A 22,598-nucleotide genomic window follows, 5' to 3' on the forward strand; every position below is an offset into this window, starting at 1 on the left:
GCGGCGGCTCCTCCTCGGCCATCCCCTCGGAGCCGTGCAGCTGACGCGCATGGCGAAGACAGCGGCGCCTACCGATGGGAGCAGCGGTAAGGCAAGGCGGCGCGGCGCAGCCGGGCGGGCGGGCGGGCGGCGGGCAGCCTCCTCCTCTCCCCAGCTCGCCTGCGCGCCGCCCGCCCGCCCTCCCTTCCTCCCTCTCCCCTCGCAGCCCCTGCCTGCCCGCCCGCGCCGCGCTCGCCCTTCCATTTAAAAATCTTTAAAACTTTGCATATTAATATCTGCGCTTTGCATAATCTGACCCGCGCTTTATTGATTGCAAGAAGCTTAATGCAGCCGGCTCGGCCTATTGCAGAGAGCTCTCCGGGCGGGAGCCGGGCGGGCGCCGCTCGCTCCGCACCGCGCTCGGGCTGCCCGCCGCCGCTGCGGCCCCGGCCCTCTCGCCTCCCTCCCGGCGCCCGGCGTCGGGGCTTTGCCCCCTGGCTGGGTATTTTTATTATTTGGGGGCGAGGTGTGTGTGTGGGGTCGGCTTACTGTTGGTGGCAGCGAGGGAACCAAAGGAGAGATGTGCGTGGTTGGGGGGGGAGGGATGGGAAGAAATGGGGACGCAGAGGAGGTGAAGAGGGAGAGAAAAAGGGGAGAAGGGGCAAGAAGGAAGGGGAACGGAGAGGCGTGGAGGAGGAGGCAGTAGAGAGAGGAGAGAGCAGTCGACTGGGGATGGAGCTGAAAGGACGGAGGAGCAGAGCGGAGACAGAGAAGAGAAAGGAGGGAGGCCCAGGAGCACAGACTAGAGAAAGAGCGGCCGGCCGGGAGCTGGCGGAGGAGACGGGCGGTGGGCGCTTTCATCGCTGCCGCCCCCAGGCCAAAAAAATAAAGAAAAAGAGGAAAAAAATAACACCAATAAAAAGACGAAAATAAACCACATCGCGGCTGGGGCCATCATATACAAAAAGGAGCGAGAGGAGAGACAAGGTGGCACCTGCGCCCGATTGGCTTCGTTCGGCGCTTTGGAGAGGTTCCCCGGGCTGGGCGGGATCCCCATTTTGGACCCTGCATTTGGGGAACGGGCGACTGTGGAGAAAATGAGGCGAGAGGGGGTCAGGGCTGGTGGCGGTGCCGCCGTTTTTTTTTTTTTTTCCTCCCTTTCCTGGGGGTGTGGGGGCCGGTGTAGTGTGATGATGGTGAGGATATTGGTTGGTGATGCTGTCTGAAGCTCGGAAGCAAGCAGGGTGCATGGGGGGGAGAGGTAAGAGGGCACGGGGAACGAGAAAGGGCTGGGGGTGGGAATGAGGGGCAAGAGAAAGAAGCGGGGTGCCTCGGACTGCCAGAAGGGTGGAAGCCGGGATCGGGGCTCGAAGAGGCCTCGGCATCTCTGGCGGGAGAGGTGGGCAGCGGAGCTCCAGGGGCTCCGGAGTGATGTTGGGGAGCCAGGGTGCGCCCCTCAGTTCTCTGGGCAAAGTCTGTAACTTGGGGAACCCCCTCGGCCGCCTCCTCCTGCCTCTTTCCTCCCTTCTCTTTTCTTCCTCTCATGTCCTACCTCGGGCTCCTTTTTCTCCATCTCCTTTGCTGGTGTCTCTTTCTCCCTGTTTTCCAGTTTCTCTGTCTCTTCCTCCTCTCCACAAAAACTACCCCCCACCCCCTCAGGTTTTCTTTTTTTGCCATCTTCCTTTTCTCCACCCTCCCTTTCTTTTTCTCTCTTTTCCCCCTTCCCCCTGTCTCCCTCCCTGCCACTCATTTTCCCTGTCGCCCCGTCCTTTCTACCCCCTCCCTCAGTTTCATTTATTCATCACTTTTGTAGCATTCGGCTTGAACAGCGTGCCAGGGAGAGGGGCTCTGTGCAAAGACAGGACTCCCCCAAGTTCCCACCAGAGTCTAAGCCTTATTCCGCAGACCCATGTATTTCTACCCTCTTTTATCCCTGCTGGGGGCTTGGGTCTGCCCCGGGTGGGGGGGCTCTAGCGCCATCCCCCTATTTCCTCTGGCCTCCTGGAGAAGTCCTGCTGGATGCTCACTGGGGCCATGGCAGGGGGAGGGGAAGCCTTTAAGTGAGGGCTCATGGTTCTGGACTCAGCCCCGCTGAGAGAGAAGGGTGTGGACGGAGAAGAAAATGACACGGATGGCTAGTGGGAAGTGAAAAGGGGAGGCAGTTTGTGCGGGGGTCCATCTGAGAGGGTCCTCAGAGCTTTTGCGCCCCAGGTAAGAGATCCAAAGAGAAAGCCTCTGGCCTGCTGACCACTCCCCGCTCTTTCCCTCCATCCTGAGGCCTGCAGAGTTAGGGAGCTGGTCCTGGATTTAGGGAAAGGCCCAATGAGACGCTTAACTCAGTAGCTTTTAGCCTCTTACCATCCTGCCAGGCAAATTTGCCCCCTCCCCCAGGGCAGGAAGGGAGAGTGTGGTGTCAGTGCGCAGTGAGGGGCTGGAGTGTACAGTCAGACCATGGTGGCCATGTGCATGTGTACACGGCCTACGGGCATTGAGAGAGGCGTGCAGGACGGACTGACTGTGTGCAGGGCTTGGGAGCCTTGGCAGAGTGAAGAGCCAAAGGTGTAGAATCATGACATGTGTGTCCAGCGGGGGGAGACCGGGTACTGGGGGTTCCCATTGTGGGTGATGCGTGTGCAGGAGGGAGTTGGCGCGAGTATTTATCCTGGAAGGTCCTTCCCTTGTCTCGATGTCCATGGAGCCCTCGCCGCGTGTGCACTCGGGAGGCACTCTGGCTCTGTGCGTGGCGGCCATTGGCGCGTGTGCAGATCTGTGTGCCAAGTCTGGCATCGGCGGTGGGTGCGTCAGTCTGTACGTGTAGCGTGGTTGGCCTACAGGCTCTGCGTGCAAGTACTAGGTCTGACTGTGGTGTGTGCCCCAAGAGTACACATGGAATAAAGTCACCTGTGTGAAAGTGTAATACCGTTTTGACATAGAGCTATTATTACTGTTGTTGTTGTTGTTATTCTTGTTAGGTGTCTCTAGGTCTCTGTGTGTCCTGGGTCAGAAGGAGGGTGGGTTTGTGAAGTAGGGTACCAGTTTAGTGATGAGAAATGTGCATAGAGGTCGTGGGCGTAGGGGTGGGCTTGACAGCATGCTTGCACAGCAACCTTGAAGCTGGGTTCAAGAAAGCAAAACAAGAAAAGATCCCGCCTCCCCGAAGTCTGCCAGCCCACAGAAACCTTCCCTGGCTCTTCTGTAGTAACAAAGCGTCCCGTGGCAGGGGGTGGCAGGCGGGCCAGGAGGGAATCGCATCAAGGCCACCGGCAGCATCTCCAGTTGCTGGTAATGGGATTCCGCATCTACTTCCTGATTTCTGGATAAGGCTGGACAGAGGCCCATCCACGTCCATTGGAAAGGTCCAGATCCCCATTTCCCTTAGGCTGCTGGCCAACCCTCCGGCCGGTTGCAATGCCATCCTTGGGGACCTTGGTTGCCCTCACTTCCCTCTGTCAGTCTTTGCAGGGAAAATGGAGGGTGTCTGTTTCACGGACCGTGGTATGGAAAGAACTCAGCCACAGTGTGTGTGTTTGTGTGTGTGTGTGCGCCCACACCCATGCTGTGTGTGTGTGATGGAGGTTAGCCCATACATCCTAAACAGCATGCTAGCCAGATTTTTTTCCAGCAGACCCATCAGTGGTCACCCCAGGCCCCCTGCATTCTGGTTCATACACATTCGCTCCTTGCATGCAGGGGCCATAGGCCAGAAGCCTTTCCCCCACCGATGTGACAGCCAAGCTAGGGGCCTCAACCTCAGCACCCCCCTGGGTAGAGCTTGTCAGAGCTCTGGTGCATATTCGTAGTGTGTTCGGGCATGACCCTGGATCGGGGGACAGATGGCTATGCCAGTGGGTACTTGGACTTAGACGGGGGCAAGGAAGCAATTTCCCTGTCTGGCATGTGCTGGTTAATTTCCAGTATTTTTTTCAGGATTGAAATGGTTGAGAAACCCTTGGGGAATTGTTGGAGGAGAGAGTGGACGTGGGGGTCTCCTCAGACTGGGGTCTGTTCTTTCTTCTAAATATATATCACTCATTGTTTTTCCCTTGGGCCTAACAACTCCTAATCTAATAATAATAATAATAATAACGATGACGACGCCCCTTACCACCGCCTACCTCTTACGGCAGCACTGATGGTGCCCCTTTCACAGGTGAGGGCTTGATTCTCTCAGCCTATGAGCACCCAAGCGGTGCTAGGACTGAGGTCTTGGACTCCTGGTATCAAGCCTGGCCTGTCTTTGGAGGCCTGCCCCTCTCCTCTTATCTGTCCCAGCACCATTTCCTTTCCCTGGCTCGGCGCCTTCCCCCACTTCCTCCCCGCCCCCTGAGACGTCCATCCACAGGCCCTCTCCCAGGACCTGTCAGGTGGATGGATGCCTTACGTGGCTCAGCAAGGGCTTTGAGGACCTGGGTTTCGTTTTGTATCTTGCAGGGAAAGCCAGCAAAGGAGTGAGGTTGAGCGCCCACTCTGCGGGTGACAGTTTGGGGCTGGCCCTCTTCAATGACAGGGTTACCAATGAGCTTATGTCCCCCCCCGGCCCCCCCCCCCGCCCCTGCTGGTGGGCCCCGTGCTGCACAGCCACCTTCCCAGATGCAGGTGGTGGCCTTGGGAGGCAGGTGCCCCTTCCCTCACTCATCCACAGCCCCACCTTCTTTAGATCCTCGGGGCAGGCAGCTTTCCCAGCTCTGACACACTCGGAAGGAGGCTGGAGGGGGTGACCCCACCTCCTAGGTCCCCGAATTCAATAGGTATTTACTGAGTGGTGTGAGTCACCCAGCTAATGAAGTACAGTTAGTTCCCTGAGGTAGTCAGGCCATGGCAGCATGATCGCTCCTTACCTGAAAACGATTGTTAGGGACCAACCACGGGCTCTGAAGTGGACCCAGCCTTAGACAAGATTCTGGGTGCCTGGAGCACCAAGGGAGCTTCTGGGTCATCAGGAACCCGGAGGAGGGAGGTGTGTGTTTGAACAGGGAAGTGGGTCTTTGAGGATGCGCAGGCACTGAGGAAGGGGGCACGGGGGGAGGGCGGAAAGATGACCGAGGGAGGCGGGGAGCAGGGAGGAAGCGGCCCAGGTTGGGGGCACGGCCCTAAGAGCTGAGGTTGGCACGGTGTCGCAGGGCCTATCTCTGGAGGTTCTGAGAAGTTTGGACTTGATCGATCGCTCTGGCCCTGGGGAGCTATCACGTGTGTGATCTTGAGCGCACGTGTGCATCTTACGGCAGTGTGCCTTGGACAACACGGACTAGAGTGTGAGCGTGAGTGAGCGCCTGTGCACACACACACACAGCCCTTCACCCCGGCGTCCATTCGGACGCGCTCTCCTTCAGAGAAACTGGCAAGGGCGTACTTTAGCCGTCATCCCCAAGACCCTATACCGTTCAGGGCTGTGGCCCGCACACGTGAGTGTAAGAGCAGGCTGGGGACCCTCCCCCACCGGGGTGCGGACTCATGTGGCATTCACAGACTTAATCCCCCGCAGTGAGGCCGGGGAGGCAGCATCTGTCACTTTCACAAACACAGGCAGCAGACTCTGGGGGAGACACACTCCGCTTGCTCACAACCGCTTGCAAAGCAGAAGCCTGTACCGCGCTGATCCCCATGCCCGAGACAGAAACAGTCCCTCACAGCCCCTGCACCAAGGCCAGACCCGTACACCCAGTCACTCCCTGCATTCCAGCACGCACACATGTGCACATGCACGCACACACGTGTGAAGCACGCCCCTGACATCCTAACTCCCCATATGCACAACCACACGCTCAGATACTCCTTGACTTTAAGCACAGCTGCTGGTATCCTAAGCCCTATTCACACACACACAGACACACTCACGCACGCACATGCACACACTCCTTTTGACTTAAAGCACAGCTGTAGCCACCCCACCAGCCATACACACATGCCTACAAGAGGACTCGCACACACACACACACACACACACACACACACACACACACTCAAACACACAGCCTCGAGATCCACCAGAACCACCGTGGGCAGCGGTCATTGAAGAATGACCGCCTGAGCGGTGTGCCGAGGGGAGGGGGTCGCCCTGAGGCCTGGGCTGAGGGTCACACGACAGGGGACCTCAGAATCCCTTGGGGAAGGGGTCAGGCAGACCCTGAAAGGGCTCCGTTGGTCTGGACGGTTCTGCCAGGTAAGGGAGACTCAACAAACACAGGCCAGAGGCGGGAGCCGACTAATGGCCGAGGCCGCTGATGGCCGAGATGGCCGGTCAGCGAGGAGGGAGGCTCGACAATTGATGTGACTCGGGGCTGGACAAATGATGGTGCGTTTGGCTGGAGCCGGCTGGGGGGCCACAGACCAGAGACCGGGTGGCCCTTCTCGCCTCAGTGGGGAGAGGGCCAGAGCCGGCTGTGTTGCGACAGGGTGGGTTTCCCAGCCTGGTCCTGCCGGCATCCTGCCTGGTGTGCGTGTCTTGGGGTCTTTGTATGGGTGAGTGTGCACGTGTGTGTATGTGCGTGTGCATACATCAGCGTGCACCTGCCTCCGTAGAACTTTGTGTCCTGGGCACTCTTGTGGTGCATCTGTGTGCATCTTCATATGTGCATTTGTGTGTGTGTGTGTGTACATACCCACCCACAAAGTGCTCAGGGACCCTTCTTGATGCACCTCATGTACCTTTGTGCTCATACGTGCATGTGTGTATTGAGTGTACAAGGACCTTTCTTTTCACGAGATGCCGTGCACTCTTGTGTGCTTGTATTTTTTCAGTGTTGGGTGAAGGTTGGGGCGAGGGAGAAGGGATGGCCTGGACTCCAGCTGTCCATGCACCTGGTGGCCCACAAGGCCGCCTTTGTGCATCCGTCAGAGCCTCTGTCTGGGCATCAGCGGGTGTGGGCTTGTGTGCTTGCTGGCTCCAGAGTCTGAATATCTGTGTGTCCACACAGCATCTCCCTCTGAGCATAGCTGTGGGTGGGGTGGGCCAGACCAGATGAGGGGGACATCTCCCTGAATCTATGCATCGTCCCTCTGGAGGGGGTCACACAACCCAGGCTGGGCCTGGCGGGGACCCAGCAACACCGCACAGTACAGACCACCCCTCCTCCTCCTTCTCCCCGCGTGACCTTTGAGCACAGCAGCCCCAAATACATATTTATCAGAGGGGCTGTGGGGACCAGCCCCTCCCCACCACTCCCCTCAGGGCCCAGCCTGCCTGGCTGCGGAGAAATTAACCTTGTGACACAGGAGCTCGCTGACACCCTGGCCCCCTCCCCATCCACGCGGCACATATGAGCATGGGTGGGTGTGCGTGAGAGAGAGGCAGAGAAGAGGTACACATCCAAGCTGGAAAGGGGAAGAGGGACACACAGGTGTACCCATGTCTGTGTCATTCTTGACACACACACATACACACACACAGAGACACACGCACACACACCCTCCAAACTACAAAGTATAGTCAGAGACTTTGAAATTTTGAAATAGATATACATGCAGACACATGCAGTGGTTCTAAAATAGACACACACACACACACATTCTCAAATACATGACAGATCTGTGCACCTGTGGGTCCTGAGACTCAGGTACCCGTACCCTTGGTCAGAGATTCTCTTTAGAAAGCACGTAGATATAAAAGCCTACAAATCCACACAGATGCTTCTGCACACGTCTCCAGAGATGTTGAAATGGACATACCAGATATAAAAACAAGGATAAGCACGCACTCACACACAGGTATGAAAGCCCAGACATCCATGCATGCTCGTAGGTACGGAGACATCACACGGCAAGACAAACACTAAAACCCCAGGGTGCTTCTCACGTGGAGAGTCTTTTCAGCAGGAAAGGTACAAACACAGATACTAAATATGGCGGCATCTCAGCCCACATGCCCATGGGTGCACACAGGCCACGTTCAGAGGTCCCACAGGGAAGCCACTCACAGTGACCTGAAGGGACGTGTTCTGAGTTACAGCACCCAGACATCCCCCACTTTAGACTTGTTCCCTTAGAGCAAAATGAAAATGGGTAGATGCTCAGTTCTAAAAACGTTCACAGAATGAATTCATTCATCACACATTCACGGAATGAATTCATTCATCACACAGGAACTGGGCCCTACGTGAGCCAGGCCCTATCTTAGAAGCTGGGAAACAGTGATTCACAAGACAGACCTGGGCCTTGCTCTCCAAGAGCTTGGAGCCAACAGGATGGGTACTGATTGGACCTCAGTGTGTAGTTAGTTATGAACGGTGATAACATCTGGGAAGGAAAGGAACAACGGGACGGGGGAAGGGATCGTGGGAGAACTTGGTTGAGATGGGTGGGTCAGGTGTAACACCTCTGTGGACGTGACATTTAAGCTGAGCGTTAGACACAACATACTGATTCTAAATGTGCACACACATCCCTCCCAAAACTTACTGAGGCCGCACAGGCATAAATAATGCAGGACACAGATGCCCCCACCCCGAGTCCTCTGTACCTCAGTGACCCTTTAGAAAACTCCTCTGGTGGAAAATGGGGTCCCCCTGGCTGGGGTCCAGATGTCTGGGCTCTGACAGAGGTGCACAGAGTGTGCCAGGGCTGTGCTGCCTGGGAGGGTCCAGGGGGCTTCACTGAGGAGGTGACATGGAGAATTGTGGGCAGGGTCCAGAGGAAAAGGGGAGGCAGAGGGCTGTCCAAATAGAGGCACTCCCGGGAATTCCCTGGCGGTCCAGTGGTTAGGACATCGCAATTCCACTGCAGGGGTTGTGGGTTCGATCCCTGGTCGGGAACTACGATCCCGCAAGCCTCGCCGTGCAGCCAAAAATAAAAACTAATAAAAAATAAAGAAATAGAGGCGCTCCCGGTGCACAGGCACGGAGGTGTGAGCAAACGTGCACATCACTGGACTTGCAGGTGTGTTCGGGTAGGGGCGAGAAATGAAGCTTGACATCACTGGGAAGGGCTGTGAGGCTCGGATTTATCTCAGGTGCACCGCGTAGACAGAAGGGTTTTGAGGAGGGGCTTGACAGGATGTGAGCCACGTACGAAGTCAGGGATCTCAGAGTCTGGTGAGGAGGAGGGACGGGAGGAGGACAGGGAGACCCCCAGAGGGAGGGGTCCTGCCCATCCACTCTGGGAACCCTGGACAAGGCCTGGCCAGGGCAGTGCCACAGCTGCCTTCCCCCTGCTCCAGCCCCTTCTCTCTGCCGCTGGGCAGAGTTGAACAAGCTACAACTTGCTCCCACAGGGAGACTTGCTGGGAGGTGGAGGTCAAGGGTGACAGTCCTTTTTAGTGACCATTGACACTCCGCTGTTTTGTGAGGCCTCCTGTGGCCAGGCCTTAGCGGGGTGCCAAGGTGTACGGATGAGCCAGTCCCTTCCCTGCCCCAGAGGAGTCCCCAGGATGGGAGGGTCGACCCTGAAGGAGCCTTGTCTGGGACTCCAAGGGTTTATTGAAGACATCTGGAGCTTGTTCTTAGAGAATGAATGGGTCAGAAGGCCCCACGTGGTATATGGGGAAGCAGTGAGGATGGAGCTTGGTTTTTGAAGGTGAGACCAACTTTCATCTGCCATATTGAGACCCCCAACACACTTAGAACATCTTCTTTAGCCTGGAAGCCCTGCATGAACTGGTACCCGCTTGCCTGTTCAACTTGCACACCTTTCCTCCTGCCTCCAGAAGCTCAGGCCACTCTGGCCTTCTTGCTCTTCTTCACACACATCAACCTTGTTCCTGCTTCAGGGCCTTTGCACCTGCTGTTCCTTTTGCCAGGAAAGCTCTTACCCCCAACACTACTCAAAGCCCACCTTCCCCCACAGGCCTTTCCTGACCTCTCAGTCTAAAGTAACATCATCTTGTAACCTACCCCTTCACCTGCTTTATTTTCCTTCTTAGCTCTGAGGTGTATATTCTTATCTATTGTATCTCCTCCTCCACTAGAAAGTCAGCACCGTGAGGGCAGGGACTTTGTCTTGTTCACGGCTGTATCCCCACTGCCTAGAACGATGCTCAGCACACAGTAGGTGCACAGTGGATGTTTGTCAGATGAACAGGAGCTGGGTCCCTTGTCATCCAAGCTGCCCAGTATAATAGTAGAGCTGGACGTCGGCGGTGCTGAACAGGAGTGGAGGGAGCTCACCTTCTGGGGGAGAAGGGGGCCTGCACCTACTAGTGTGGTAAGGGCATCAGCAAGTCAGGCCACCTCCTGCCTGAGGAAGGAAGCCAGCTGGCTGAAGCAGCCAGACTCTACACCCATCATCCTGGGCCTGTACACTCCACTCCATCTTCCTGACAATGCTCCCCGCACCCCAGCCAACGCATCCTTGTCCCTCCCCATCATCACGTCTGCTTACCCCCCAACTGTTGCCCTTCCCCCACTCCCTGACCCTGACAACCCACCCCATGACAGGAGAAGGCAGACCGCAGACTGTAGGGTCGCACACACCCTGCTTTGAGTCCCAGCCACGGCTGTGGGCAAATCACATCTCTCCTTTTAAACCTCAATTTTTCTCGTCGGCAAAATAAGGTTTTTGTAGGGATCAAGAGCGATCTGGTGTGTGATGATGATGCTAATAATAGCTGCTATTTATCGAGGACCTGCCAGGTGTTAGGCATTGTGCTAGGCGCTTTGAACTTTTTTTTTTTTTCATTAAAAAAAAAAAAAAAAAAAAACAGAGGAAAAAAAAAAAAAATCGAGCACGGCATGTCCCCAGAGTGTCAGGCCTGGTGTGCGGGGCTGTGAATCACAAAGGTGAACACAGCCCGTCTGCACAGACCTTACTATTCCTACGTGTGCTCGCACACCCACCTGAAGTACCATACCAGGCAGGCGGTGGGGGCTCGCGCTCCTGCTTGGCCCCTTTCAGCAGAAGCCTCAAAGGGTGGTTTGGAGGCCACTGAGGCAAGCAACTCTCACAGATGAGAGAGCAGCCCAGCCATCCCCAATTCCTCTTTACTAACTCAGCGGGAACTCCCATTGTTCATATGTGGATTGCAGGGCTTGACACAGGGTCTGACCTAGAATTGGCCTCAGGAAGTGCTTATTGGATGAATGAATGGATGAATGAATGAACAAGTGAACAAAGGAACATATAAATATATATTTTTGGCTGTGCCACGCGGCATGTGGGATCTTTAGTTTCCTGACCAGGGATGGAACCTGTGTCCCCTGCAGTGGAAGCTCGGAGTCTTAACCGCTGGGCCGCCAGGGAAGTCCCTAAAGGAACATATTGAACCAGGTGTCTTCATTGCATTTGTTCACCCCAAGACAGAGCACCAGGACACGCCTCCCTCCTGCCCCCCGCACTGCATTCCCTTCTGCGCCCTGCACATCCTACTCACATACATCATTTGTGGGCTGATAATCCTAATATCATTTCCACCACTCACTTGCCCCTTTCTGTGTCAGTCCCTCTCCTAAGTTGGTTGTAAGCATGGTCTTGTTGACTTCTCACACCACCACTGTGAGGCAGGTGTTATCCCCGTTTTATGTTTGAGCAAACTGAGGCTCAGAGAGATGAAGTGACTTGCCCAGGGTCACACAGCTTTTTGACCACCATGCTCTTCGGCTCCGTAGAATCGCACGCCCTCTCACTAGTCCTCTGGCCCGCGTGCACACTTGATCTTGCAGGTTTTTCTCCTCTCGGCAGTGGGATGGCACAACCCAGGAGCCGGCTTTGGTCCCAGCTCTGTTACAACCAGCTGTGTGATGCTGGGAAAATCCTTTCCTTCCCTCTGGGCCTCGGCTTCCCCTCCAGCTGTCCCTCCTGCCCATAAGCCCTCAGCCAGTTTCCTGAAGCGGGGACAGGGCACAGAATTCAGCTCGGTCCTACCCTGTCCTTTCTAATAGAGGAGAAGCCAGAGGAGCTTCTCCACTCAGCAGATTTCAGATTCATTCACATTCTTGGGGGCTCTGGGCTCGGCTGGGCTTGGACTCAGGGGGAACATAAGACAAGCCTGTCCGGCAAAGGGAAAGGGGTCGGAGAAACACCGCTCATCGTGTGTCTGCCGAGCGCCTCGCCACAGTCCTGCTGATGCAGGACTCATTAGCCCCACCTTTTGCAATTACAAACAGGTGTCAACTCATGTGACACACGTTCATTGTAGGAAAAGTAGAAAATGCAGATATGCAAAGGGATATAAAATCTCACCATGATCATCTAGTTAAATGAAAAACAAAATTAACTTCTTGATGCCTATCTTTCTAGATAGCTTTTCCTCCAATGGGAGTATGCCTACGAGTTTACCCAAAGAATGTATTAAAAGTTAGATGCCTGGGACCAAACTCTGAATTCTGACTTCTGGGACTTCCCTGGCGGTCCAGTGGTTAGAACTCTGCTTTCACTGCTGGGGCCCAGGGATTGGGCACGGGTTCAATCCCTGGTCGGGGAACTAAGATCTCCCAAGCTGCGTGGTGCAGCCAAAAAAAAAAATTAAAAAATAAAAAAGAATTCTGATTTCTGCTCTAAACCTTTTTCTTTAGGAAAATAAAAAAAAGTGTGTGTGTATGTGCGCGCGTTTCATAAAAATGGAACCATAAACTACGTACCAGTTTATAACCTGCCTTTTCTTCCTTCCTAACAATGGATTAGGAATGTCGCTTCCTTGTCAATGAATTTATTTCAAGCACATTTTCTGCAACTCCGCAGCCCTCCATTATGTGGCTGCCGCACCATCATGAGTTGTACCAGTCCCCAGTCACAGGACAGCTAGGTTGTTTCCTGGCATTTCCTATTGCAATTATCCCCAGTTTACAGAAAAGGACATTGAGGCACAGAGAAGTCCCTCATATGTGTGAGAAGCTAAGGCACGATCCAAGGGGACCTGGGAATGGCTTGGGTGCTGGGGACGGTTCCCAGCCTCACTCAGGGTGGGGCTGAGGGGCCCTGACCAGAGGGAGAGGCTTGAGTAGAAGCCACATGCAGAAGACACATGACCGTGGGGCTTCCCTGGTGGTCCAGTCTCAATGCAGGGGACGCGGGTTCGATCCCTGGTCAGGGAACTAAGATCCCACATGCTGTGCGCACGGCCAAAAAAAAAAAAAAGAAGAAGAAGAAGACACATGACCTATCAGAGGGGAGATGGGTGGGGGCACTTGAGGAGGAAACCGCCCACCCTCTCCCAGGCCCCCAGACCCAGGCACACTGTGGGCCTGAGCACTGCCCATCGGGCTGCCCCCAGCCCTCTCGCTGCCGTCCTTCCTGAGCCCTCGCCGCCTGCTCCATCTTTGCCAGCTTATCAATAGGTTAAGTGGTCAGGTCAGCGATATTGACCATTTGATTAGGACCTTGTCAGATCAATCCCTGGCTCATCTCACGGACCTCCTCCCCTGCCCGCACACGCGCCCTGCCTCCGCGCCAGGGAGCAGGCGGCTGGGGAAGCCTCCACCCTCCCCACGCAGCACCCCAGAGCCCTTCGGGGCGCTTCGGAGCCCTCCGGCAAGTTCAGAGAAGGTGAGAGCCAGCCTCGGCCTCACCATCTCCCGTCCTCGTCCTGCCAGGTCAGGAGCTTCGAGGGCTGTCTCCAGTTTTGCTCCGCCCCTTGCTTGCCCCACCCCTGCCTCAGGGGCCTCTGTGGGCCCCTCCTGGACCTCTGCCTAGGCGCTGGGTTCCTGCACCCCCTCCTTGCATCCACTCTCTTGCTTGCAGTCATTAGATCTTGTTTGCTCTGTGTCCTGTTCCCCTCAGAGTCCGGTCAGACTGAGCTGCCCCCTCTTGGCTGTGTGACCTTGGGCAAGTGACTTCACCTCTCTGAGCCTCCATTTCCTCATCTGTATCGTGAGAATGATACTCACCAAAGGGTTGTGAGGATTCTTCAAGATCACACCCGCAGAGCAACGAACCACACCTGGCACGCAGCTAGCACCCAGGAAACCCCGGCTGCTCTCACTACGGGCTACTCTGCTGAATTTAGCTGAGCTGATGTGTTTGTGGGAGACGGTTGCTCTGTCCGTCTGCTCCTCAGTGAAAGTGTATGTGGGCAGTGTGTGTGGGGGGCCGATGGGCACCGTCATCCTCAGGCCTGTCCCAAGCTCCAGCTCAGGGCCATACCCTGTACTGGGTGGTGTAGGGACCCCCAGTGGAGCCAGACTCCAGCCTACCCTCCAGAAGCAGTTCTAGTGGCTTCAAGGGGAGCTGAGGGGCCAGGACCTTCTCTCCTTCCCCAGGAAACATTGGAATCTTCCCCTCCTCTGTGGCGCGGCTGCGAGGACCAGAGACTCCGGAGTCAGAGAAGTCAGGGTTCCGGTCCTGCTTCCCGTGCCAGGTCACCATGGGCCACCTGCTTTTTCCCTCTGTTCCCCAGAGTTCCCATCTGTGAAATGGGGAGAAGGCACCTTCTAAGTAGCTCCCATTCCCATCTTCCAGTCTCAAGGTCCTGATGGGAATACGGCTCCCAGCTCCCACAGGGCTTGCCTCTCCCGTGGGGAGATGTTAGCTACTTGGGAGAGGGATTTGTCAGGGGAATATGGGGGTTCGGAGACCTGGGAGATGGCACGAGGAGGAGAATTGGAGGCAGACGGGCCAGGGGTGGTCCTGCCTGTGGGCATCGCAGATGAGGGTGGCAGAGGGCAGAGGGCAGAGACCAGGGCAGGAGGGGGGGCGCCGCCTCCAGGGAGGACCCCAGCCTGAAGGCACTGCCTGACTCCGGGCCCCTAAGAGGCCTGGGGATTCCCCTGCCCGCCCCGCCATCACTTACACCAATATTGACGGTTAATGCCGTGTCGCCACCGTGTTCAACACTCAGCGCGGCTAATTGTTTTGACTGGGAATCGGCAAGGCGATTAAACGCCATCGATTTTGCCCTGCGTGCTGCATCGATTTTTAAATTTCCTATTGATCCCAGCCCTAAATCTCCTTAACCAAGACCTCACCGTGGAGATGACAGCCGCTGATTAGCTCCGAGGGCGGGGGTGCGGGTGGTGGGCAGCCTTTGAGTGGGGAAGAAACCCCAGCTCCTCCCTCCCCACAGGGACCAGGGGTCCGGGTCCCCTTGACCCCTGAAGATGGAGGCCCAGGTAGAGAGAGGGAGAGGGGGGAGGGGGGAGGAGTTGGGCGGACCCCCTGTTACTTTTACACCCCTTCTTTACTTTCCCATTTGGGCTTCTCTCTGGTCTCTCTTCTTGGGCTCCCTCCATTCCTCCTCTGTCTGTCTGTGTCTCCCCATCTCTCTTCTCTTTCCTTTCTTCCTATCTATCTATCTATCTATCTATTTATCTATCTATCTATCATCACTCTCCCCACTGTCTCAGTTCATCTTCTTCTCTTTCTCTTTTCTCCTCCTGAACTCCAGTCCCGCCTCCACCAATTCCTTGTGTCCTTGGCTGGTCCTGGGCCTCAGTTTCCCCATCTGTGCCAGCAGATTTGCCGTGAGATAGAAAAGTAGCCTGCCAAACGTTAAGGTCCATGGCCATCCTGCGCATCTCCCTGAGGTCTCCCCTCTGGAGAGTGCACCCACAGGGACACACAGATGTCAGGCAGGTGTGAGCTTCCTGGCTGTGTGACCCCACCCACAGGGCTCTCCCTCTCTGAGCCACTGCTTCTGACGTTGCCCACCGCCCACTCATCAGGACCCGCCTGGTGGGAAGGTCTCCTTGAAACCCTGTCTCCTCTGGGAAGTCTCTCCCTATCCTCCAGTCCCTACTCCTTCTCTGAATGCCCACAACAAGGGTGGTCTTTGTGTGGGTTCAAGCAGCTTTTCCAAGAAGACCACGTTCCCAGAAGGCAGGAAACAGGGTTTCAGTAGGAGGCACGCAGGCCTGAGCTTTCTAACCAGCTCCACCCCTCACCGAGCTGTACAGGATTCTGGGGAAGTCAGTCTCCTCATAGCCTCGCCTGCTGCAGCTGTAAAGTGGGGATGACACCAGCCGTCACTCTGCCTTCCTGCAGGGCTGCAGAGAGGCTCAGCAAACACTCTTTGGAGAGGGTCTCCCCATTTCCTGTAGACCTCTCTGTCCTCCCCATCTTCTACATAGCATGCAGTGGGACCTTTGTGAAGACAAACTGCATCATCTCCCTCCCCGCCAGCTGCTTGGACCAGGCCCTGCTGGGTGCAGCCCCTGCCATCTCTGCAGCCTCATCTTTCCCACGTCTCTCGCTGAGCCCTGCGTGACCAAAGGCCTGACATTCTCTTTCCTCCCACGCGGCCCCTCCACCTGACTAAAGTGGATTCGTCCGCCAGGCTTGGCTCAGGAGTTGCATCCTCCCTGGGTCTTCCCTGACCTCCCCTGGGATTCCCACTGCATCCTCTGCTTACCCCAGTGTGTGGGCATCAGTTCTTTATTTAGTCTCCCCAGCTTGCCTTCGAGCTCCCGGTAGACAGGGCAGAGACCTTGTCTAATCCATCTCCATACCTCCCACACTTGGTCCGGAGACCAGCTCAGATGAGCCTCAGTATTTGCTGATTAACCAAATGAATAAATGAGTGAACAAATATACCAGTTAGAAACATCATCGTGACTTTTATGTTCATCTCCCCACAGCACACAGGCACCTAATAATGAATAACCCTTTCACATTTCTTTCTCATTTGACCCTCCCTGCAGTCCTTTGAGATACATAGTTTGTCAGTTAATTAATCCCTCCATCCATCCATCCATTCACTCAATCATCCATCATGTACTTAACGAGCATCCCACGTTTGCCAGGCCCTCTGTCAAAGGCTAAAGGTGTAAGACACAGTCCCTGCCCTTTAAGGAGCTTCCAGTCTGCTGGGAAAAACAGATGTTCAACAAGAGAAGGCATCAGTTATCCCCATTCATAAGATGGGGACAACTGAGGCTTAGAGCCCAGAAATGGAGGTAACCAGTGGCTGTCAGGACCTGAGTTTCCATTCACCAACTTGTGGATCCTGATGGTGTGACAGGATCAGGGTTCCTTGGCCCCAGGAGGGCCTCATTCTGCCCGAGGTGGAGACGTTTCACGATTTCCCCAGGATGCTCACTCCCTTCTCCTCTCTCTCCAGGTTCTCTACTGGACCGGGTTGGTGGCTTGAATGTATTAGCTTCGCTGCTTCTGCCCAAGAGGTAAGGGCCACGGTCCCAGAGCTTTGCTTATTGCTGTGCTCCGTCTCCTGTCTCCTCTCGGAAGCCCCTGCTTTCCCATCCTCATCCCCAGCCCCACCCCGGGGATGCTGCCCTTGCCCGTTCTGCCTCTGTCCTCTGCGAGGTTACTCTGACTGATCTGTGTTTTCATCCTCTGTGTGTCCTGCGGCTTTCTGGCCAAACCCGTGGTTCTGGACGTTGGTGACCGTGGGGCTTTCTGCCAATGAGTGGTAGGTAGGCTCAGTAGGAGAGAGATGGGGGTAACTTGGTGGCTCAGATCACAGCTTGGGGTCAGGCCCTCCCGCGTCAGAATCTCTTTTCTGTCCCTTCCTAACTGCGAGTGACTTGGGACGGTCAGAGCCTCCATTTCCTCGTCTATAAAAGGGCATAATAACAGAACCCACTTTACTCGCTGTCCTGAGGATGGAAGCCTAGTGAGGCTCTTCAGGTTCCAGCTCGGGAGCCAGACAGCCCCAGCTCTGCCCGCTGCCAGCTGTGAGATCCTCAGTTTCCCCATCTGTCAAAGGAGGGTAATAACAGCACCCCTGCACACACACACACACACACACACACACACACACACACACACACACAGGATGTGAGGATGAAAGAAGTTACTCCATGAAAGCATGTAGCCTCAGGAATCAGGAGCCTGAAATGCAGCTGGAAGCTGCCCTGAACAAGTGAGGATTTGTGAGGCCCCTCCTTGGAGCCCGCTGAGACTCCCAGACAGAAGCAGGAGTCCTCTAGCCGCTCAGCTCTGCAGGAAGCAGAGGCCCTGGGCATCTGCTCTGGGGTTTGCTCCACTCAGCTTGGTGAGGCCCTGGCTGTGAGCATCTGGGGAGGGTTACGGACAGGGCCTCTGGGGTGGGACCCTGCCTCGTGCTGCCCCAACCAGAACAGTTTAACCCACAGGCCTCAGGACCCCAGGGAGGCCTCTGCGTGCCCTCATAGCCTCGTTGCTCTGGGGGTGGGGGGGGGTCGCAGCCTTACTTTAAGAAGCAGATGAAAGCTGTAGCCTAGGGTTTGCGATCGGGTGTGGTAGGGACCGTGGTGGACTGAAAAATGCATTGGCAGGGCTGGGGGAGCTGCTCTTCAGCTCCACTGACCGTCCCCAAGCAGAGACGTACCTGCCACTTGCCAGATTTTCCGATTTTTCAAGAGAAGCCAGAAGTCCAGACTTTCATGTGAAATCGCTCCATTTTTCAATATTGGCAACTAACCCCAAATTTCAAAAATCCCCTTGTGGTCCAAACCACATGTTTCAGGCAAACTTTGGCCCATGGATTTCCAGTTTTACAATATTTAGTGTAGACTTTCTCCCAAGAAAACGCATCCCTATGTCTACCCAATTGTGCTCCAACCTCAGGATGTTCACAGACCACCCCCCACCCCCGAAGCTCATCCATGGGCCCTATTCTAGCCGGTAAGGAACGTAGGAGTCTGAACTACACGATGTGTGCTTTCTCCAGGGAACCAGAAGTGTAGCTTTCCCAGGAACCATCATGTCCGCCGATGCTCTTGACGTTGAAAAGAAGGTCAAGGAGCTTCCAGGCTGCAGAATTCATTTGGGGGCTAGAGGCTGGCCTTTGAGAAATGCCTGAAAGTTGGGCTAAAGTAACAGAGGTGTTTAAAAAGAATTGTGTCAGAGTTGATGGAGGTTGCAGTCAGGGCTGTGATTTTAGTTCTTTGTGTTCAGATAGATGTTTGTTAAGTATCCAAGGTTTCACGGACATAACGCACGACAGATTGGGTAACACGTGCCAGAGAGCTGTTATATCCTAATAAGGAAACTGATGTTTATTAGGGGCCTCCTCTATGCCAGGGCCTGTTCTGGGCACTCCCTCCCACCCTGTGAAGTAGCTGTGAGTCGCTGTTGCAAGAGAAGGAAACTGAGCCACAGAGAAGGAAGGCGCAGCTGGCCTAAGGTTACCTAAGGTTACCATGGTAAACTTAATGATAGAGTCAGAATTTGGACTCAGGTCTGTCTGAACTTCAAGCTCTCATTCTTCCATTTCACCAAAATCCACTCCAGGTTTGGAATCTCCTCCGTGTGGCCAATCTTTGTGCTTTGGGAATGATTTTGATTTGTGGGCTGGGGTGGAGAAGGGAACACCTGAAGTCTTATTTGGAGCCAACTCTGATAAATTTAGCAGTGCTAATATTAATCACGGATCATACTGGGGCTACTTGTTGGTGTTTTGATAGAAACTAGAGACAATTATACAATAGAGATGTTTTGTTGATGGAGTCCGTAAACTAAACTGGCCTTGAAAGCTGTTGCCAAAACATCTGAGTGGTTCCAGGAAAAGTTCAGCCTCCCAGGAACACGTGTTTGAAGGGAGTCATGCCCTTTTAGGTATTTAATTTTGTTGCAAAACAATTACAACGAACATTGCCCCCACCCCCCATTGTCTTTGCTTTATACCCATACTTGGAAGGTGAGCGGTTCCCCAAACATGTCCAGAGGCCTCCTCAATGCCCTGGAGGGAGCTGGAGCGTGGAGCCCAGGGTGAGCGAGACCCCCTCCAGCCCTGGAGGTGCTGGTCTGCCTCTGGTGCCCACGCAGCTCCCCCTCCTTCACTCCCTCTGGCCCTTCCTCTGGCTTTCTTCCCACCCCTGCCAGGGCCTTCTCTCCACTCTTGGTTGGGCTCACCCTTCCACCTCTCTCAGATCTCCATCTAGGGCTCCCCGACCACCCCCCTGGCCTGGACTGGCCCCCCTACCCTGTTCTTCCCTCTCGCCCATTGTCACGGTATCTGATCGTATATTCTCCGGGTAGTGTTTCCCTGCCCTAAGCTTCATGGCTGAGGCAGGGAGAGACGTCTCTATTTGTCCAACACATCAACACCCAGTCCCTGGCACAGTGTAAATGCTCAATTAAGTATTTGTTGAATGGGGACTCCCCTGGCGGTCCAGTGGTTAGGACTCCGAGCTTCCACTGCAGGGGTCACGGGTTCGATCCCAGTTGGGGAGCTAAGATCCCGCATGCCACATGGCATGGCCAAAAAAAAAAAAAAAAAGTATTTGTTGAATAAATAAATAAGTGAACACATAGGCACATAAACCCACATCTATCCATTTATTCCTTCAGCCACCGTTTCCTGGGGGTTCTTTTGTGCCGAGCCTTGTGCCGCTAGATCCCAAGAGAAGGATGTAATTCACCTGCCTGGGGGGCCTCAGGGAGTCTTTGGGAGGAGGAGTGGGACGGCATCTCCTGAGGGTTAGGAGAAGCCAAGGAGGAAGTTATGGCTCGGGTTGGGGGGGGTCAGTCCTGGGGGCCATGGATGCTGGCCTGGTCTGAGTCCCCATGGCTATCTGAGGCAGGAGCAGGGCTGTGTCCCCCCCTTGTCTCCCTCCCTTCTGTCCTTTCACCCTTCCACAAAAAGACACAGTGGCCTTCGGTGTGGACCAGGCCCTGGGGTCCCAGAGGTGACTCCGGCACGAGTGCCGGGGCCTGCCTAGAGTGCCCGCACGCCCCGAGGGGGCCTGGAATACCTCGGAAGCAGGAGCTTAGTGGTGGGTGAGACCCAGCTTCCATTGCCGGGTCTGGTGAGGTGACTTGTACAGCACCCAGGACTGTATAAGGAAGAAGACGTTGAGCTGCAAGGTGGGCACGTCCTCTCTGGAGGGTGCAGGTGTGGCCCTGGGATGCCCCGGGAAGTGCAGGCCTGCGTGGCAGCGCAGGTGTTCTGCAGACAAGAACCAAGAAGCCAGTAGGTCCCTCTAGGGTCCTGGGATTTGCTCTGATCCCCCAGGCCCATTTAGCCACCTCTCTGTTGTGCCCGGGGTGAGGGCTTTGGCTCCAGCAATAGGGTGTGTGCTGTTACAGATGTGGCCTTGGGGTGGGGGGCAGGCTGGAGCTTCGGTGCGGCGCGGCTCCTTGGATGCTGCTTCTGGGCAGGCCCCAGGGGTTGGTCCACGGGCCACGGCTGGGTGAGGCTGAGGGCCGGGCTGTGCTGCTGTAGCAGGTTGGCCGGGCCGCAGGCAGGCGGTGGCGCTCCTCGCTGGGTGTGGAGTTGGGATGGGAGGGGCTGTTTGTCGTCTGTGGGGTGCGGGGAAGCCACTAGAGATCCCTTTGGTTGCCTTTGCTGTCCCTGGGTGGGTGGAGACAGCTGCCACCCACCCAGGACTGGGAGTGGCTGTCAGCCACGGGGTGGGGCGTCACAGATGCGGAGGGGGTGAAAGTGGCTGGCATCTCTTACACCTTCTGGGACCGATGAGTCCCTGGCATCACAGACAGTCCTAGAGCAAACGAAGGCCGAGTCCCGGCAAGCATGCAGCCCCAGGGGGCTGAGGGCAGGCACTTGACCCTGATTCCACACAGAGGGCACTGGTGAGGGCTTGGTGGCAGCGGACAGGTCACAGAGTCTGACCCTAGATATTCAGCAGTGAGCGCCCGACCCCCACCCCTGGCATTGTCCAGCTCACGTTGCCCGCCGGTCTCTGCAGGTCTCTGGTTTCCCTCTTCTCCTCTTTCTCGCCCTGGGGCTCCACCTCCATCGCCCTCTTCTTTTTTCCTTGTCTTGGTCTTCATCCATGTCTGGCCTCTTCCTCCCACCCTGATTGCCTCCTTTTCCTCTGAGCCTGGATCTGTTTGCAGTCTTGCGTGCAGGGTGTATATGGGTCCACGTCTAGCTTTCTGTCTCCAGAGAGAGCCATGGGGAGATGTGGACCTGCCGCGGGTGGGGAGAGGGGGCGAGGAAGAGAGAAGGAAAAAAGGCACTTGAAGGAAAAGCAAGAAAGGAGGTGCCCCACCCCCCAACTCCAGGACAGCTTCTGAGGCCCCTGCACGGCCATCGGCCCTCCTCCTTTTGGGACGCGAGGGGACAGGAGGGCCAGAGGGGTCATCTGAGAAAGGGAGGGGGCGTCCAGGAATACGCCAGAGAGGAGTAGAGTGGGAGAGAGAGACTCGGGGAGACCCAGAGTGCATCCCACGACATCGAAATGCCTGGAGGGAAGGAGCAAGGGAGACAGCAAAAAAGTCAGCCGGGAAGCAGAGTCAGAGACAGAAAGAAAGCAGAGAGCGTGTGAGTGTGAGAGCGTGAGGGCCAGTGTACTGCTGAGGCCACCAGGCTTGGGGGGGTGGGGCAATAAGAAAGATGGGGCTGAGGGCAGCCGGGGAAGGTGTGCAAGGCTGTGGGCCAGGAGGGACTCGCTCCATGCCTGCTCTCTGGGGGCCCCACCCCCCGACCAGCCTGCCGTGCCTGGCAGAGTGTAAGGAACGGCCGAGGCCCTTGGTGTGTGTGTCCCTGCGTGTGGCGGGGGGGAGACGGTGACAGGGAGTGGGCAGGAGGGATGTACTGGTCCCGCCCGCCCTTGCGATCCTGAGCCCACTCTGCTCTGTCCCCTCCTGCGCAGTTCCATCCCTGGGTGTTCGGTTCTGTTTTGCTCTGGCTCACGGGAGCCCAGAGGGCCGTGGGGAGCGCTTGGGCACCCCTGACTTCTGGCCTGGGGGAGGGGGGAAGCCGTGTGTGTGTGCGTGTGCATGTGCGTGTGTGTGTGTGTGTGTGTGTGTGAGAGAGAGAGAGAGAGAGAGAGAGAGAGCGCTCGAGGTCACTCTGGACTTGGTCTCCCTTCAGCCCCGCTCCAGCTTTGCTGTCTGTCTCTCCTGCATTATGA

General features: G+C 55.8%; 1 protein-coding gene across 1 annotated transcript in view; it reads left to right on the forward strand.

The window, feature by feature from the left end:
• POU2F2 (POU class 2 homeobox 2) overlaps positions 1-22,598 on the forward strand; it is a 73,958-nt gene continuing 51,360 nt past the window's right edge. The window contains exons 1-2 of the mRNA XM_007168038.2: positions 1-86; positions 16,898-16,958. The gene's annotated coding sequence lies outside the window, so the exon portion shown is untranslated. The remainder of the gene's footprint in view (positions 87-16,897; positions 16,959-22,598) is intronic.

This window comes from Balaenoptera acutorostrata, chromosome 19 (genome assembly GCF_949987535.1).
Source record: "Balaenoptera acutorostrata chromosome 19, mBalAcu1.1, whole genome shotgun sequence".
In the NCBI taxonomy this organism is placed as follows: Eukaryota; Metazoa; Chordata; class Mammalia; order Artiodactyla; family Balaenopteridae; genus Balaenoptera; species Balaenoptera acutorostrata.